A 19,707-nucleotide genomic window follows, 5' to 3' on the forward strand; every position below is an offset into this window, starting at 1 on the left:
AGATGTGGGAAATGAAAATGACCCCTTTCTGGCATGAATGGATTACAGGACCTCCAGAAAAGGCTTTGTGCTATTTTCCAAGCCAGACGTCAGACTTAGGGGTTGTATGGAATCCCTTCTAGGAATACAATAAAAATAGATGGTAGACACCTTGGGAGTATAACTGGAACGTGTCTGAATGTAATTCAGCCTGCAATTGTCTTTCAGTATGATGCTATAGAAACAGTAGCTTCTGGAAGTTTATAAATTAAATCAATTAAGAAATATTTTATTTAACTCTTCTGACAGAGGCTTGTAAGGCATAACCTGAATCCCTTGCAATCTTTATGTAGTTGTGGCAACCAAAACAGATTGTCCCTTACCTCTCCTGACCTCGCATTCTTTGGGTACTTCAGCATGTCAGGAGCTGTGAACTGTTGTCATTTGCAGTGGGCTTCTTCCATTCATGTGTAGCCCTCCAGATTTAAAAAAAAAACACAGAACAATTAAGGCAGAGTTTACACAGGTTGCTGCCCCTGTAGATTACATCTTCAGAAATTAGTGTAAGCCTGGTGTTCCAATTTCATCGCTCAGTTTTGATAAACATATGTTGTTTATTTGAGAGGCGAATGCTGCTCTCCTTTGGTTTGTGGTGGTCACTCACTCTGTCTTGTATGCATTTTCAGACATCAGTAAATCAGTATCCTTTGAGATTGTCTGGAAAGGAAGTGTAAAAATTGACAATATTAAAAATACTTGCTAGTGGCAAGTATCTTTTTGGGAAGAAACTTTTCATAGTTCTAAAGGTGAGAACTAATATTTTTGAGGAGGATCTTGTGCTGGGTGGATTGGGTTGTTTTCATGAAGAATGAATCAGGAGCATTATTTGGATGTTGTGAATCACTGATGTGGATGTTCTAAAAACAGTCTTGTTTCCTTTGTCTCAGCTCAGTGCATTATCCAAAAGCAGATCACTTTATAACATGATTATGGTTCCCATGATACTTCTGTGTTTGCAAAGAACACTTTTACAAAATCCAGACATTTTAAAACCAGGGAAGCATTCCTAGCTAAGGCCATCATAAAAGCTTGCTACCCACATAAATTGTGGAAAAATGGGGTAAAATCCTTAGAAAATATTCACTCATTTCAACTTTAGCCCAGAATTTTGGTTGTTAATTTTACCAAGTGTAACAAAACAACCACAGAAGGACAAGCTAACTCTTGCTTTGCACAACCTAGATGTCAGTGTATATTAACTGGTGTCAGCCTCCACGGAACAGGAACTTGGTCATTGCTTTTTGCATCGTCTTTCTCTTTTCCACATTATCTATATTACATAGGGTTTTAGTTAAACCTTCCTGCTTCCTCTTTGTCTTTCATTTTTTTTCAGCTGAAAGGGCAGATGCCTGAACACTGAAACACTGCAGCTGAAAACAGATCTCTGTACTTCGGATATGCATCCATCCACAACAAAAACCTGTTGTTGGTAAGGCACTCCCTGTCTTCCCACTACAGCAGCAGCAGAAGTGCCAAGGGTGATTCACCTGATGGAGGCCAGCTATGGAGAGCAGCTGCTCCCTCACAGTACCTCCTTGGGCTTTCTTTGCCCCGCTGAATTTCTGCAAGGCCCACTTACCATAGTTTTTATGCCTGGTGAGGCATCTCTACAAGAAATTGCTTCAAGATCCTTCATGAGTGTGATGCTTGTGTCTGTGTTCAACTTGTGTACGCATGCTTGTTTGCATCTTTAGTGACAATATGAACCTCTGATGCACCTAAGCACCAGGAGTCCCTGAAACTGAGGAGACTGTCCTTTGTCTGCTGTTTCAGTGTGTTTGTTCCTATATCTAAATAAGCTGACTAGGGAGGGAAGCTGACAACCAAACTGGCCGTGCCCTGATATGGTAATTTTGTGATATTCCATCATCTGCCTACTCCTGATTGTTGCTGCTAGACTTGAATCAGGCTGGAAGTGGTGTTGAATAGGACAGTGATGTCTGTAATATCACGGTGAGAGTTGCTGCTCTCAGCTCCTACTTTCACCCCATTTCAGGGCTGCTCATGCTGCAGTCAGTCCCAACTCAGTGCACTTTTGGGATTTGGCCTTTTGGTGGCAGACTGCTTCTGCACTGTCAGCCTGGGTGGCCAGAAATAGGAATTAAGAATCTCTGGCCCGTGATAGCTGTCTTTCTGCTTGTGATACTGAGATACCCATTTAAAATGAATTGTTTCAAGCATTGTACTGACAGGGCAGAATGGAACAAATCATTTTACCTGGACAAGGGTTTTGGCAGTAATGTTTGAAAGTGCCTTGAGATTGACCAGCCAAATCTGCAGCAGAGATGATTTTGAGTCCAGCTTCTCCATGAATCTCTTGCAAGGTGAGGATTTAACCCTGCAGTGCTACTGCTTTGCATCTGTAAGTGAAACTTCCTGAGGAGCACTTTTTAGTTGTTAGTTATTTATTTTTGTGTGGTCAGCTCACTTTGGAGCACCATTTTACAGTTTTCAATTTGCACATCAGTGGGAAAAATGAGTCTCATTTGCTGGTTGTGCTGTGCTGACTTGTGGGGAAACACTCCCTGTCCTGAGAAAAGTAAGATGAGAAAAGTGTTAGATACAGCAAGAAACAGCTGGAAGGGGAGAACCTACACACCCAGAAACTTGAGGGTTTTGTTCATAAAAGGGTTTCTGAGGTGCTGCAACAGCCAACTTTGCATCCTGTCTGTCACTGGAATCATTTCCCCTGATGGCGACAGTTGGGTGGCCCATAGAACAACTGGCAGTGTGTAAATAGCAAAGCCCAGGATCTGTAGAAGCTGCCAATTTGTCCAGCAGAGAGGGCATGGGCACTGAGTTTCACACAGGTTTTTTTGGTCGTGAGCCTTTTTGTGGAATTGATTTACATGGGAAGATGATCAAATGGAGGCACTGCTGGCAGTACACCACCCAGCTGAGAGGGTGGGTAGGAGGGGGCAGAGAGGATGAAGCCAAGCTCATGTCAGTGATGCCCAGCACCAGGACAAAAGGCAGTGGGCACAAACTGGAGCACAGGAGGGTCTCCCTGAACACCAGGCAGCACTGTTGCACTATGCGTGTGTGCTGGAGCCTCAGAAAGTTGTGGGCTCTCCTTAGAGATGTCCAAAAGCTGCCAGGACATGGGGCAGGTGGGACCAGATAGACCCAGAGATCCTGCTAACATCACCCAGTCTGTGGTGCTGCGTTTTAACCTTTTGGAAGTAAACCCCAAATCCTTCCATGCCCATCCTGTCCCCGTGTGTTTGTTGCCTGGCAGTGAAACTCTGGAGGAATGATGTATAAACCCCAAAGTACTCCTGCTAGTAGCCTGGCTCAGTGGGGAACTGAAGAGCAATTTTGCTGTTATTTTTGAATCTTGAATTGTCTTCTCCTGCAGTCGCACAGGAAAAGCTTTTCTCACCATGCAGCGAAGCAGATCAGCAATCGGCAGCCTTGTGGGAAATGTTCCTTTTTTTTTTTTTCTTTTTTTTTTCTGATTCAGGTCCATCTAATCAGCTCCACCTACGCAGTGGCAGTGGAGCCAGTTCTCTCACACATCCTAACAGCTATCTGCCTGTGCAATTAATGGCTTATCTGCTTTTGCCATGGTTTGGAAGAAAAAGCTGAACAAGAGCTGGAAGTATTTGCTTAAAATATCAGAAGTGTCTCTGTGGATGCTCTGGGGTGGATGCTACAAACATCCCCCCCCCCTTCCCATGCTGTAAAATATTACAGAGCAATTGGCCGTTCCTGCCGTGCCCTTCAAACAGGGCAGGTTTCCCACCTGCCATGTGAAAAATTAATGGCTGTGGCGACATAATGTTCCCAAAATACTCACTTCGAGGAGCTGAATGTGAGGCTTTTGATGTTGGTTGGAAGGTCTGGTGGTTGGCATCCCAGCTTCCCCACCAGCGCTTCAGCAGTTGGGGAGAGAAGTGGAAAACGGAATGAAGTGCTTCCAGCTCTGCTTAAGGAACAGAGTGGAGGTGGTTGGGTGATCACAGAGGTAAGTTTGGCTTGTGCCAAGAATAAGTATTTTCTAAGAGAACAGATACAGACCCTTGCATACCTTCTTGAGCAGCTTTCAGCAGCTGATGGGGCAAGGATTGGCATCAAGCATGTCTGGAGCTGGGAGCAGCATCCCTCCTGACGCTGCTCGTAGTCATAGAAGATCCCAAAATAGAAGGGACCCGTAAGAATCATTGAGTCCAACTCCTGTCTCCGCATAGGACCATGCAAAAATCAGGCTATAATAGAATCACATAATGTCCTGTGTTGGAAGGGACTCAGGAGGATCATTGAGTCCAGCTGTGTCAAGTCCCATCCCAGATGCATCCCTTTGGAGGAGACCAGCCTGCCTCCTTGACTGTGTGAGCCAGGCAGCTTGGATCAGGCCATCCAGCATCTCTGTGGACCAGAGCCTTGATATCTCATAGATGGTGTGCCTTGATCTCCAGTAGCTGGGTTGGTGCTTGTGACTTGTTCACTGGGAATGCAACATTGCAGAAGTTACAAAAGCAGAAGGAAGAGCAAATGAGAGCCATGTGTCTCAGTCTGGTTAAAATCACACGTAGATTCTACTTCATAAAATCACAGAATCACAGAATAACTTGAGTTAGAAGGGACCTTAAAGATCATTGAGCTCCAATCCTCTGCCATGGGCAGGGTTGTCCCCCATCAGCTTAGGCTGCCCAGGGCCCCATCCAACCTGACCTTGAATATATCCAAGCATAGAGCATCCACAGCTCTCTGGGCAGCAGTGCCAGTGCCTTACCACCTTCTTAGTAAAGAATTTCTTCCTAACTTCAAGCCCAAATTCAAAAATAACTATTTTTGTAAACTCCAACCTTACACATTCCTCCTCACATGGCTGTTTTGTGCCCTAGCTGATCTCTTTCCCAGTGCAGCGTGCAGGCTGGCCATGCCTAAGCACCTGTATGGCAGAATTAAACAGTGGCTGAATTAAACAGCCCTGCTGTAAAAGTGGGTTTGGGTTTGAATGTAATACCTGAGTGTTAGAAGCTACAAGATAAACACAGTAAGGTATGACACTTGGACTAGATGCTCTTAATGTTCCAATCCAATCTTAATGACTCAATTGAAAGCAAGGTGAGAAAGCCAACCAAACCCATGGTGGTGCTGAAAGGGGAGATGATCTCACGCCCTATCTGGGGAACCTGGGAGCCCCCTGATGCCCATCAGGGCTGGCAGATGAGCAGGGCAATTGCCTGCTGCACATGGTGACAACTTCTGAACCTTTCCTTCCTGCTTTGTCACAGGTACCCCATGTAACAGCAGCTGTGAAAGACTGCAGCAAAATTTCCCCTGTTCCTTTGGGTGTTTGGTGTCTTTGGGTGTTTTAATGCATGGGGAGATTTCACAAAGTGTGTTCACACATAATTAGGGTCTGCTTGTGGCTGTGAGAGAAGAGTTTTCCTCCAGAGTTACGTTTCCATTGCGTGAGATCTCTGTTGTATTGAGTGGGTGATTCCCATGCCCTTTGCCATGCTGATCTTTCTGGGCATGGCCTCCTCCATCCCTATGATCTCCCTCACCCCCCAAACACACTCACATCCACCGCTTGGCTTTGTTCTCACCCTGAGGTGCTCCCCGTCTGTAGGAAGCTGCCATCACCAAAGTGAGCGCCTTCCTCTTACTAACAGCAGAGTAATCAATTTGAGTCACTGTATACATTAGTAATGACCATGTAATTCTAGTGCAAATTAGGTTTGGGCAGGCTGTGATGCCCGAGACATCTCGTCTTCCTGAGCAGAGCTTGGATTTACAGTCCTCTGGGGAAGGCCGTGGTGAACACCCCCCTGCCCCCTCGCAAATCCTTCCTTGATTGGATACAGTATGGTCGTCTGATTAAAATTGTGCAGTGGTTCAGAAAATGATTTTCAGCCAGTGCTTCACAGTAAATTACTTTTTTTTCTTTCTTTCTTTTTTTCTTTCTTTCTTTCTTTTTTTTTTTTTCCCCTTCCCGGACAACAAATTTTTACCTTGAGGACAGCTGGATGCTGAAATTCAAAGCTCAAGAGAGGCAGATCAGCAGTGAGATGAAGAGGGAAAGTGAGCAAAGGAAGCACAGCGGGCCACCTACGGTATGCAGATGTGAACTTCCCACGAACCCAAAGACTTTGGCTCTCATATTGATGCCTCCCATTCAAAACCCATTTTCCTTTCTTTTTTTCCATCAAAGGTTGCTGGTTTCATGGGTGGATGAGGAACAAAATTGGCAATGTTGCATGAAGATGTCCCAGGGACGTGTGTTTTCCATGTTTCCATGCTTTTCCATCCTAATGACATGTGGGGAACTTTCTGTCCCTAAGATCTCACCTGTGCTGTCTTGCACATCCAAAGCACTTCTGATGTTCTGGTATGGGGTGAGCTCCCTCCCTCTTGTAGTGGGGATTTAGCAGGAAGGATGTATCAAAGCCTGCATGAATCTCTCACATCTTTTTGTATCAGGAATAATGCAGGCAGCAGGAGTAGGAAGGCGATCATCCCTCTGTATTGACACTGGTGAGGTTGTACCTCAATTGCTGTGTTCAGTGTTGGGTCCCTCACTACAAGAAGACATCGAGTCCTGGAGTGTGTCCAGAAAAGGGCAATGGAGCTGTGAGGGATTTGGAGCACAAGTGTGATGGGAGCAGCTGAGGGAGCTGGGGTTGTTCAGTTTGGAGAAGAAGAGGCCCAGGGGAGACCTCATTGCACTTTACCCTGAGAGGATGTTGTACAAAGGTGGAGGTTGGCCTCTGCTCCCAAGTGACAGCAATAGGACGAGAGGTAATGGCCTTAAGTTGTGCCATCGGAGGATCAGGCTGGATATTAGGAAACATTTCTTCTCCTAGACAGTAGTGATGCATTGGCATAGGCTGCCCATGGAGGTGGTGGAGTTGCTGTCCCTGATGGTGTTCAAGAGCCATAGAGATGTGGTACTGAGGGACATGGTCAGTGGGCACAGTAGGATGGATTGGGGTTGAACTTGGTGATCTTAGTGGCCTTTTCCAACCTTAATGATTCTTGGGATGCCCAAAAGAAGAGTCAGGAGCTGCACTGCCCTGCCAGGGTTTCTGAAACACTTTAAGCCTTCTCCCTGCAGGAAAATGTTTTTGAATATGTCTCTGGTGCTGACGAGTGTCCCACTTTCTATGTGTTTAAGTCTCACGGAACAGCAAGGTGTAAAACCCAGTCTTTCCTCATGGATTTTCACAGCCCTTGAACCCACCCAACTGATGCCAATCTGGATCAAGGCACTGGGCATCCAGCACTGTATCCTGTCACTCAACTGGCACCATTGCAGCCCCCATCCCATGGCAGGGGGCTATATCTGTGCAAGGAGGTAGGATAAGGAATAACAGCAACATCATAATGACCCAGATAAATGCTGTAGTCAGTGCATGCTTGAGAAAGAGTTGTTAGTGGAGAGGGGCAAGGATTTTTAAGTTAGAGATGAGTGACTTAATGGGCTGTGGGTTCCTGTGTCATTTGAAGTGTCTTTGAATGTGTTTTAAGGCATTTCATCTAGATGGTGGCCACACACTGAGCTGAAGATCTGCATTTAATGTCCTTTCCTTTTCCTAGAGGAGCTCCAACAGCTTGCAATGAGTTTAACATACCCTGTATTTAGGTTGTATGTTAGCAGTCAAATAAATGTAAAACTGATTTCCTCCCTTTGTTTGCATGGGGTGCAGACAAGTGGAGAAGATTTGTCCCAAACAACATCAGCTCCCTACCTTCCTCCCAACACAGGTTCTCTTCTTCTTTGTATTGGCTCCATGGGAAAAAGAAAATTGCGGTGGAGGGAAATGCTGTTATTTAAATAAAAAAACTCTATTTTGCAGCGTATTGGCACTGAGACTGGAACATGGTTGTTGCCCACTCGTCTCTCGGTCCCCACAAGTTTGTTCCTCACTGGGGATTATTGGTGCCTTTGTCTGTCCAGTTCGAAATGTCACATTTCCTCCTGCAATTAGAAGGAGCTTTTATCCGCAGGATGGATGTGTGTCTGAGGGGGGTGTTTTCATTCCCACTAGGTGAATGTTTTAGTAGGCAGTGTCCAACACATCACACAAATACTTGAAACGTTTTAGTAATACTAAAAGGCTGTTATTGCAGCTTGCACGACCTTTCAGAGATCGCTGCGAACTCACAAGATGGAATGAGCTTATAAAAGGAAATGTGGTCTTATTTTTAAGCTAGGGCACGGGAGAGAATTGGTTTAAGTGTGCTCTGTTCCCAAAAGGAACCACTCTTGCTCTTGCAAGGCCAGTGCCACCCCTCCTGAGCTCCCTCTAGGCAGCTGACAGCAAACCTCCACCACATTTTGGTGGAGAGAAGGCAAGAGATGCCAAACGGTGCATGCCACACGTGCAGTAGCCCATGGCAATGCACCAGCTCCATGTCCAGCTCCAAGGGTGTCAGCACCCCACTGTTGGAAGAAGATGAGCCCATGTAGTGGGGATACTTAAGCTGGGAAAGGGGCTGGAGGATTCTGAGACAGCAGAGAATGAGCTAGGAAAATGCACAGGCCAAGGCTTTATTCATTTAATTTATACCTTTACTTAATTGAACAACCCCCTGGAGCTGTCCAAGGCCAGGTTGGATGGGCCCCTGTGCAACCTGAGCTACTGGTTGGCAACTCTGCCAATGGCACAGGGTTGGAAATGGGTCATCTTTGAGGTCTCTTCCAACCCAAGCCATTCTATGATTCTGTTAGCACAGAAACACCTGAATGTGCCTTGAAGTTCATGAAAGAACAGCCTTGCTCAAGGATTTCATACCTTTCTATCTGATTCTGATTTGACAATATATATGCAAGCACAGCACACTGTTTACAGCTCTTACTAATGTCTTACTAATGCAATATTAACTATTGAGTAGACACACTCTTCTTAATGGAGCAAGGTGTAGCTCCAAGGGAGCTCACATGGCAAAGCAGAGGCCTTGACTATAGTGTTTAATTTCAGAGGACTATAAGCTCACTTATTGCCTTTTGTGTCTGTGTGAGAAGATGAGGCTCCAACCCAAATGACTTACAATATCAAGGCATGATCCAACAAGCCTTTATTCACACAAGTAGTCTCAATTAATTCAAAGGAGGCTCTTCATAGAAAGGAAATTTGCCTCCTTAGGGGTGAGAAGGGAGGAAACGAAAACACTGAGTCAGTCATGGTGATATGACTATACCACCTATATAATTTAGGGTAGACATTTAACAATATAAGTACTAATGTATCAGGCTTGACAGCCAAGACTGGAAAATTAGAGTGCTAATACTAGCTCTCTTCAGCTATATTTGGACTCAAAAAGCCCTGAAGCATCTGGATACAACAGCATATACCTGACTTTAGGCATGTGAAAGGCATACTGACTTTCAGGGCATTATTTGGGCTGAAAGTTCAGTATTTTGTGAAGTGGGGGGGGAGGGAGGAGGGTTGAGAAAGTGCACTGTTTTTCATCTGTGCCATATTTCTGGCTGCTGCTGTTACTGTTTTCTGTGTAGCTTGGTGCATTTAAGCACTTTGTATAGAGTAAAATGGATCTGCATCTTTAGTCATAGAGGTCAGGAACCACGGGCAGAGAAAATGTATGGGTTGGGGTTAGATGCTGTTGGGCTTGCAGGGAAGAGGTGCAGTTTCTATAGGAGTGTCCATGTGGCTCATGCCTGTGGTCAGGGGATGGTGCAGCCCTTGGCATGTGGATCCTTGGCTCAGTCAAAGCTAAAATAGGAAGCTTCCCATAATCTGCTGCATTTAGATGGAAACCCCAATTTACGTGACTTCTGTGCATCCCTCTGTGAGACCAGCTCCCCACTCTCCTACTTTTGTACAAAAGATGGTTGCAAACCACCTTATGTGGGCAGCATTAATTTACCTTCAGTCTTAGTGATAACAGGGCCCAAAATGGATCTGCAGTTGACCTGATATTTATAAGTGTGCTAATTTTAAGTACTGGCACAGGAAAATTCTGTCTTTTATTTCCAGAATAAAATCAAGGTAAAGGAGGATGAGGGAGAATATAACGAGAAAAGAATCTGCGAGAGGAGAACAGGTGAAAAAAGGATCCAAATATCACAGGTCTACTGGCAGATGTAATCGTCTCACTTTATCACCACTTCAGTACAGAGCACAGGACAAAAGTTCAAAACTCCAAAGCAATGACTTTTGTGTTCAGGTTAGCATCTTTCCTACAGCACTCATTTCATGTTGTCTGATGTGTCTCTGCGTCCTACTGCAATGTTTGGTTGCACCATGGGATACAAGTTGCCACTTCACTTTTGGGGTGATCCTGCACACATCTAAAGCAAGACAATGGCCTGGGCTGCTTGTGGCTTGCAAATATTTATTTCCCTTCCCCCTCCCCCCCCCCACACACACCTCCTTCTATCTTGTTGTTTTTTCATATAGTTTTCCCTCTCTTGCTCTCATTTAATTTGGTCTTCGCTTGTTCCTTGATGTTCTGGCACTGCCTTCACCACACATCTCACGAGGTTTTGTGCAGTTCTGACAGGGCTGTTCTGCAGGGAAATATAACAAGATTTTGAATATACAAAAGAAAAAGCATGAAGCCAGACATGTTAGTAAGGGGCAGGTTTTAATTACCTAGCCATTATTGGATTACTCCAGAGTAGAGGAAATATGACTAATGCTATGTCTGTGCTTCTGGCATACAACTGCTGTCAAATTCAATAAGGACTTATTAAACATCACAGAGGTGTGACTAAAGAAAACGATGAACAGAATGTGGAAAATAGCAATCATGGTCCTATTGTGTGCACTATGAATTTCTAATCTAGGAGGTGGGAATGTCTGTGGGGGAAGATCTGGGGAAATTGCTATATTTTATCAGCAAAGTAAAACAAAGTTAGGCTTTGGGGAAAGGAATCCTAACTGTAAAAGGATGAGCAATCATAGAATTGCAGAATCGTTTGAGTTGGAAGGCCATTAGAGGCCATCTGGTCCAATTCCTCTGCAATGAACAGGGACATCTACAGCTCCATCAGGTGCTTAGAGCCCTGTCCAGCCTGACTTTGAATGTCTCCAGGGATGGGATATCCACTACCTCTCTGGACAACCTGTTCCAGTGTTTCGCCACCCTTACTGTAAAGTGATGCTCTCACCCAGGTGACCATGGGATGCTGCTGAGTCTCATCTAATACCCTTCATGGATGCTGATCCCTCCTTCAAGCAGGACTTATTCCTTTTAGATGACATAATTGTTGGCTGAAAAATTCAGAAATGCTCTTGAGATGAAAGATGAGGACAGGTCTGCCCTGCTGTGTATGGCTGGCACTTCAGTGTGATGCATCCTAGGCATCCCAACTCCAGCTGCAGACTGGACATGGAGAAAGTCCAGCTTTTGCCATAGCCATGGCCTGTGGGAGGGCTTTCTCTTGCCCAGCTGGTAGTGCTGGACCTGGTGCAACCCAGGGTATGGTTGGCTCTTCTGTCTGCCAGGGCACATTGCTGATTTAGATTCAATTTGCCATCAACCACAACCACTATCTTGATCTGTCGACACTCAGCACCAAAACATACCCAAACTGCACAGGCTGGATGGCGGCTCACTGGTGGCATATTGGAGAGCTGGAGCTCCACTTTGGTAACATATGAGTGTGAAGAGGCTGAAGATTTCCATTGGGAAACCTGTGCTCCAGGAGACGCAGGACTTCAGGTACGTGTCTCTGCCTGGTGTTGCCTACCAACCTGTGATTCTTGTTGGATCCTCCTCAGCTTTCTATCTTCATCCCTCAGAGGTGTATCTATTCCCACTGGAGGCATGATGAGGTGCGCAGTGCCGGCAGCCTGAATCATCTGAGGATGGCAAGGCACATGGCATTTTTGCTGTTTGTGTTTATTCTAAAAGCCTAAGCCTGCTTAGGCTCTCCTTTGCCTCATGGTTGGAGCCTCCCAAATCCAGCTCCTCCAAGCTGCACTTTTATGTAGGAACTGGTACTGAAAACTTCTCTGTAGAAGCAGTACCTGATGTAAGGCATGTAATTCACTTCTCAGAAAGTGGAGTAGTTGTAGAGCTAGACTCACTGCTGATGTAATAACTGTGGTGACCTCATCAGAAGCTTGCCAGATCACACCCACAGCAGCCAACTTGTCCTCGCCACGTCTCCCCACACATTACCAGCCCTATCTTTGAAACAAAGACATAACTGACAAGTGTTTGTCCATTTTTGTGGATAAAACAATTAGAACAGCACGTACAGAGATGCAATTGGGTGTACGGTGTGTCAGGTAATTGATCAAGTGCTGGCCACCAGTGTCCCCATATTAATAAAATGATCAATGGTGATGCTACAGACTTAGAAATGAAATAATAATGGGGCTTGAACTGGATGGTTATTGGGTGTAATGGGCAGAGCTGTTGGAGCTGTTGGGTCCAGGATAGGGCCATGAGGATGCTTAGAGGGCTGGAGCTCTTCTCCTTTGGAGAAAGGCTGAGGGAGCTGAGCTTGTTCAGTGTGGAAAAGACTCCTGGGAGACCTCAGTGTGGCCTTTGAAGAGAGTTTATACACAGAAGGGACACTGAGTTCTTGCACAGTCTGATAGTGATAGGACAAGGGGGAATGACTTTAAACTAAAAGAGGGAAAATTTAGGTTAGATGCTAGGAAGAAATTCTTTACTCAGAGGGTGGTGAGGCCCTGGCACAGAAGTCATGTAAATTGGGGTTTCCATCTAAATGCAGCAGAGATGTGGGTGCCCTGGATGGAGCCCTGGGCAGCCTGAGCTGGTGGTGGGCAGCCCAGCCAATGGCAGAGGGGTGGAAATGGATGATCTTTAAGGTCCCTCCCAACCAAAACCATTCTATGATTCCATGATTTCTCTGTATATAATGCTACAAACCCTGTTTCTTATGTGCAGGGGATACCATGCATCCGATGCTCTTTGTGGGCTTCTTAGGCAGGACAGCACATTTGCAGCTGTAATGCAGGTTGTAATTGGGAAGGCAAATGGACAGACAGACACATCTGCCTGTCACATGTTGGGTCAGTGAAACGTGGAAATCCTGGCCATGTTTTGCAGGCTCGGTCACTTGATCAAATTATTGCACTGTTTTTTTTTTTTCCTGCTTTTCCTGTTGTAATGCTATTATTGTCTACTTAATAAACTGCATATATTAATGATCCATTAACAGCTAACAGAGAAACAGAATGAATTGGAAATTTCAATCTCTAGAAACTTTAACCAGAAACCTAAAATTAAAAACCTTAAAGACTCAAATTCCAACATAACAGAAGCTCTCTAAACTAAACTCAGTTGTCAGCTGATCTGTAGGTACCCACAGTGGTCTGTTTCTTTTGGTCTGTATTTATCCTTTCTGAATTTATTTTGAACAGGATGGATTGCTTGAGCCCATCAAAAAAATAAAATCTTACAGCAAAATATTTTGTTTCAGATGGTTTCATGCGTTGCAACACAATTGATCTGGAACTGTTCCCATCAGAATTTGGATGATAAAAGTGTGAAGATGTCTATCGAGTTTCTTTTTTACTGCATTATCAGTGCTGATCAGTGACAATTGTCTTACACAGAACTCGGTGATGGGCTGTAAAGCTGTTGTAAAATGTCCAAGAACCAGGGGAAAAAAAAACAAACAAACAAAAAACTAACAACAAAGAACCAAATTTCTTTCAGCTAAGCCCAGGAAATGCATTACACCCCCTGTAAGGAAGAGGCGTATTGACTGAATCATTGCCATCAATGAGCCCACAGCTCAGACTCTTATTTTAGGTGTTACACTTCTCAGCTAAATACATTCTAAATACATCAGAGAAAGTGAGAGCAGGAGCACAAAGCTCAGCTCTGGAAAGTCTTCTTTTCTTGCATGGCAGCAGGTGTGTTTAAGTGATTTTGCACATATTCAAGCCAAATTTTTTGGATGGAAAAGAAGCAAATCAGGCACCTGTAACATAGAGATAAAGAGATCTAGGTCAAGGTGTTCCTGAAATTCATGGTTGAGTCAAGGGAAGAACTTGCAGAACAGCATGACAACATCCAGAGGTAAAAGAGACATTCACCTGAGTACCACACTTCCCTCTGATAGTGTCTTGCTGGCAGCTGTTATAAATTAAATTCTTTTTGGTCACTGGGAGGACACCTTCCAATTTTACTTATTTTGTACAGTTTGTGCAAAAATTTCAGCAAAACTCTTGCAGTTATCTTCATCTTGTTTAGGGGAGCCAACATGATTGTACATCATTTTTCTTGTTTCCAAACCTGAGTTTCCTTACTGTTTCGAAGATATTTGACAGTGGAGTGTAGAAAAAAAGATCATAATAGCAAGCTAAATGAAGAAGTGTCCTTTGCTTTAGCGATCTTAAGATTTCAGGATCGGTTGAGTTCAGGCTAACACACTGAAACGAGTTGTTCCAACACGGATATTATAAATCAGGAGCTATTCATGCAGATGGGTATGCTTGGAGGCTACATTAGCACAGATTCACAAATCTGAGAGGTTGTGGATGCCCCATCCCAGGAGGCATTCAAGGCCAGGCTGGATATAGCTCTGGGCAGCCTGGTCTGCTGGTTGGCAACCCTGCACATAGCAGGGGGTTGGAACCCCTGCTGATGATCATTGTGGTCCTTTTTAACCCAGGCCATTCTATGATTCTCTGAAATCTGGCCCTGATGTCTTAAAATATTTAGGGCTCCAGTCTTGAGTTTATCAAGGAAACACCACTTCCCACAAAGCCATCCACGGGAACAGATGAGGTTTCTCTTGCTTTCCCTGTCTGTTTTCCCCTTTCTTTTTCATACTTACACATCTTTGAATACAGTCCTACCACCTCACAGAAGGGGTCTCTCACAGCTTGCTACGAGGTTTTCAGCACCTGGGACTTGGCAGGCCACTTGTTTTGTGCTCTGGGAAGTTAACAGTTCAAATCCTTCCTAAAGAAATGTGAGATGAAAGGGTCAGCAGCCTGCATCTTTCTTATAAATACCCCCTGACTTCTGGCATTGTGGAGGGAGGAAAAAAACAAGCTGCTTGCCATGCTGGCCCTCTTCAGACATCAGTTCACAGACTTGAGGAGTAGCCTGAGAAGGAAAGAGAGATCTCTGAAGTGAAAAGTGCCCTGTGATGAGATACTGGAGCCAAAGAGACACAGACTGCTCCCGGACTCCCTGCCTGTGGATAAGAAACTCCAGTTGACACTTATGAGTGAGTGGGGAAAAAATGCCTTAAACCCATGTGACACTTATATAACTTCAGGCCCGGGATGTTTTTCTCACAAAGGAAGGACAAATATTGCCAGGGGCAGCTTTCATGATAAAAGCAAGCCAATAATCTCTGAAAATGGAGAGTTACTAAAAAAATAGCCTTCAAGAGAAGCCAGGACATTCCGTGTCAGGCTTGTGTCCCTCTTGACTGTAGTAGGGCAGTGAACTTGGGCAGCTGCTGGTGAGTCTCAAAAGTGCCATAAGTCTATGATTACAAGTATTTTGGAGGATACGAGAGATGGAAAAGCAAGATTTCATAGAATCATAGAATGGCTTGGGATGGAAGAGAGCTCAAAGATCATCTAATTCCAAGTCCCACGCCATGGGCAGGGTTGCCAACCACTAAATCAGATCAGGGATCAGGAGGTTGCCCAGGGCCCCATCCAACCTGGCCTTGAACATCTCCAGAGATGAGTGTTGCTGGGAAGGATGCTGAAGACTGGATGTACATGAAAAGAAGGAGAGGAAGGTACCATGCTAGGAATGGGGGCTGACACCTTATCTTCAGAGCAAAAGAGCCCTCACCTTGCTGAGCGATGTAAGCCTAAGGTGGTAGTTTTGGTGGGAGCTTCCTAAAAACATCTTGTCTTCTGTACTCCTTGCATAGCTTTTGCTTGACCCCAAGAAGCAGTCTGGAAGAACACAGGAGGACTGGAGCAGACGACATCCTGAGGTCCTGACTTTTTTTGTTTCTGTTGGTGTGATGTAAAGCAGTAGATGCTTAGACACAGTCACTGATGGTACACGTTTGTAGCTCTGAAGTACATGACAAATACAATGAGATGGGGAGGATGGTAGACATGGGCCATCATGCTGAATGCAGACCATGAATATAGACCTATCTGCAAGTCTTTTGCCAGATGATCCTTTCAAAACTGCTGGTTGATGGCCCATTGGATGATGCTGATGACTTAAATCTGACACATTGCACTCAAGGGTAACTGCTGGATTGAGACCAACCTTATTCAGTCAAATTTAGGCATTTTGGGGCAGATGTCAACAATAGAGATTGTTCAGAGCAGCCACCTCCTCTAGATGTTTACTCCCTGCCTAGTTTTGGAAGGGCAGTTCCTCCAGAGGACTGATACATCTTACCAGATATAGATATAGATTACCAGATATGCTTTGGACTTTGTCTCCCAGGATCTCCCAGTCTTCAATCTCCCTGATCTCTTGGGTGAATGGTCAGTTGCTGTCTACATGCCTCAGATTGGTGTCTGGAGGCAAAATAAGTGGCTATGGAAGTTAAAATGCTGAGAAAGAATGGACCTTTATGCTTTCAAAAAAGAGTTCATATGTCCCCCGTGAAAATATTTCTCTACTGCTGTTTAATACAAGTGAGCCCCAGCTTGCTCCAGGGCCAAGAGGCTTTGTAGAATCATAGAATGTCACAAGTTGGAAGGGACACATAAGGATCATCAAGTCCAACTCCTTGAGTTGAGTCTAGGAGTTCTACAAATCTCACCTCAAAGACACATTTCCATCTCAGCATTATGGTCTTACACGCATGCTTTCAGCTGTTTTGCAACTGCTTTCCTGACGTATTGCTATGTATGCTATCCTATGTAGAAACTGATACAAGGTGGCAGGAAACCATGCATCACGCATGCGTCCTGCACAGTGACAGCTTCCTTCCTTGGCAAGCTGCAGGCTGCCTCAGCCTGGCATCTGTATTTTGAATCACTCTTGTATTCCTCCTCTAAATCCCCACCTGAGGTCAAGCTTTGAAAGAAAGGTCGGCGCTATTTGAAAGCGGCTCAGAGAGAGACTGAATCACGTCGTGATGAGTCATGTGAAAATTAAATTGATGCAAATGTTAATTTGACGACTTGAAAGTCTGGAGAGGATTCCGGCTGAACCATGAGTTTGGTGCTCATGCAGCTGTGCTTCTGTCGGGGTGGAGGTTTTGCAATAGGTAAAAACAGGATGGGAGAGGTGTTGTTAAGCCAGAACAATCTCCTTATCCCACCCCCCCGAGTCTGACTCATCACCAGGTTTCTTGCAGGAGGGGAAGCTCTGCAAAGAGCCTCTGGCATCCCCATGTCACTGCTGGATGTGTGGGCTCTGTTCTGAGTGTGTGACTGTAATTCTGGGTTTTGGGTTTTTTGTTTTCAGCATCCAAGGTGCTGGGCATGGTGCTGCTGGCCGGGCACTTCCAGCTCTCCTCATAAATCATTAACTACTCCAGAGCGACTGGTGAAGCGTGAAAGGATATCAGCAATTACCTCATGCCCTAGAGGAGCAGATCCTGTTGGACAAATGAGAAAGTATCTGGGGATAACCATATAACTAGAATAATTAAATGCTCTTTTATGCTTGTTAAATTCAGGGTTATATTCATGATTTTCCCTTCACCCCAATCAAACTGGGGGTAATTAACTTGAAGGCATCATTACCAGCACTGACTCACCTCGGTGTTTGCATGAGCACAGTGAAGCACTGATGGGTTTTATTGCACGGACATGAATGTAAAAGCGAGTGCAAGGAAAAAGAGAAACAGAATCTTTGCCACATACAGGCAAGGGAGAATCTTCAGGTGATGCACCGAAATCCCAACTGCTGGGAGATGGCACTACTGAAGATGCTCTGCAGCAGTGACCAATGGATGCTGACTTCTGCTCAGTGTTCTGATAAAGGTGGCCACATCAGATTGCCACATCAAGTGGCTTTTGAAATGCTCTTTATTTTCAGATTGGGATTTAATGGAGAAATAGGATTGTCGGAGTCAGAGCCTACTTCAAAAGCCTGAATTGTTTCTATCTTTAGAACTGGCCACCAACCCTTGTGAGTTCTGTTTGCCCCATGGAAGAAGAAAAGTTCTGGTCTGCTATACTTGTCTGAATTGTCTTCTTTTTCTTCTTCTTCTTTTCTAATTATTATTCTTTATTGTCTCGCAGCTCAGAAAGCAGATGGAAAATACTTTCCTATAAGATTTATTATATTACTTGTATACCTAATTAGGCAATCGCTATGCATTTCTTAATCATGTATATTACATTATTTCAGCACTCTGAATACCATTCACTCTGAATACCATTTCTGGGCATCATTACAGGCCTCCAATTAGCAAACAGGAGTTGAGAACTTAATGGGTTACATTCATAATCAAATGCTAAGTGAAGCACACACAGCTTCCTTAAAGATGACACAGCTGTAACAACAGTGTCTTCGTTTTATATGTAAAGTTTGTCTCCATTGGTCTAAGTAAGCACAGAGGGCTTTGTAAAAGCTCTATAGATTTCTTACATTCTCAATTTCTACTTTTCCTGGCTGATCCAGACTGTGGTTAACTGTGTTGTTACTTCATTTAGGAACTGACAGAGCGGTGCAGGCTCAACGCAAGCAAGTTCTAAATCTTGGCAATCAGAAACCGATCTTTCTGGTGGTTTCAGTGCTCTTGCAGACCTGCTGTCCCCGGTCTGCTTCTCTGTTTAAGCCGATTTCTTTGCTCTGGAGGAGGCTGTGTGGTGTTTTCAGGCTGAAGCAGAAGCCCTGGGATTCCCATGGGAGAGGATGAACTCAACACGTTTTCCAGCCAAGGAATGTTCAAGCCAAATAATTTGGACAAAACTGGAAGTACTGAGATAGAACTGAAATCTCTGATAATCAGCCAAAGCTGGGGGAGCTGTTAAGTACCGAGGGACAAGTTCTGCTCGTCCAACATCATCTCACTCTGCAAATAGCTCCCCTAACATTCCTGCAGGGAGGGCATGATGGGAACGGCTACAATTTAAAATAATTGTTTTGCTTAAGCAGGAAAACAAGATGAAACAAAAGTTTCTCGGGCTAAACAGGCCTTGTCAGCCTGATTTTATCCTAGAAATAAATAAAAAATAAAAAAGATCATAAACAGAACCTACGAGATGTAATATCAAGAGTGGAGATTCTCCTTTTTCCATCTTTTCCACCCAAGAAGGGAAATTTTCTGGACTCACCCAGTTTATCAGGTTCCATTCAATAACAAGCCATGTTGCCAGGTACCAGGAGTTTACTGTACATTGCAAATGAGCTGATGTGTGGCTTGGTGTTTCCAATCCCAGAAGTGCAGAGCTTGGTTTTCATCATGAACCCTGGTGATGGAGGTGGAATGTAAGGATGTTGGGCTTTGCCAAAACCCAAATTCCCATCAGTTAGGAGGCAAAGAACTACACATGAAGAGCACATAGTCTCAGCACTGAGATCTTGGTGGTCGAGGAGCTGTGTTGGTAAGGGCTGGGATGGGAAGGATGGAGTGGGCATGGGGTGGGAGCAAGAACAGGGTAGGGAAAATGCATGAGTGCTGTGCAGAAGCACGGAGCATCCAGCAACTCTGGGCACTTAGGTGTGCATTATCATCCCTGCCACTCTCTGCCTTTTAGCTTCCTTTTTTTTTTTTTTTTTTGCTTTTATTTTGTTTTATTGGCTCTTGCTGGGCCTTTGTAAGCGAAGGGAAATGCGTGTGGGAGGAGTGAGAGGGAGGTTATGGCAATG

General features: G+C 44.7%; 3 long non-coding RNA genes across 4 annotated transcripts; 2 read left to right on the forward strand and 1 right to left on the reverse strand.

Annotated features, from left to right (window-relative positions):
- Positions 1 to 480: 480 nt before the first annotated feature.
- LOC149917599 (uncharacterized) lies at positions 481 to 9,184 on the forward strand. The gene is made up of 3 exons (XR_016467914.1): positions 481 to 4,006; positions 6,014 to 6,104; positions 6,203 to 9,184. It is a non-coding gene; the product is annotated as an uncharacterized LOC149917599 (long non-coding RNA).
- Positions 9,185 to 10,095: 911 nt separating this feature from the next.
- On the reverse strand, positions 10,096 to 12,377 carry LOC149917600 (uncharacterized). Its single transcript, XR_016467915.1, has 3 exons — positions 11,988 to 12,377; positions 11,712 to 11,819; positions 10,096 to 10,522 (listed from the first exon to the last, which is right to left on the reverse strand). It is a non-coding gene; the product is annotated as an uncharacterized LOC149917600 (long non-coding RNA).
- A 2,559-nt stretch (positions 12,378 to 14,936) lies between these two features.
- On the forward strand, positions 14,937 to 19,083 carry LOC116238286 (uncharacterized). Of its 2 annotated transcripts, XR_016467562.1 has the most exons (4): positions 14,937 to 15,178; positions 15,845 to 15,910; positions 17,353 to 17,504; positions 18,549 to 19,083. It is a non-coding gene; the product is annotated as an uncharacterized LOC116238286 (long non-coding RNA). The 2 variants fall into 2 exon arrangements; XR_004168929.2 differs by lacking the exon at positions 18,549 to 19,083 and having other exon boundaries at positions 17,353 to 18,532.
- Positions 19,084 to 19,707: the final 624 nt, after the last annotated feature.

Source organism: Phasianus colchicus, chromosome 6 (assembly GCF_987193195.1).
Source record: "Phasianus colchicus chromosome 6, bPhaCol1.hap1.1, whole genome shotgun sequence".
NCBI lineage: Eukaryota > Metazoa > Chordata > Aves > Galliformes > Phasianidae > Phasianus > Phasianus colchicus.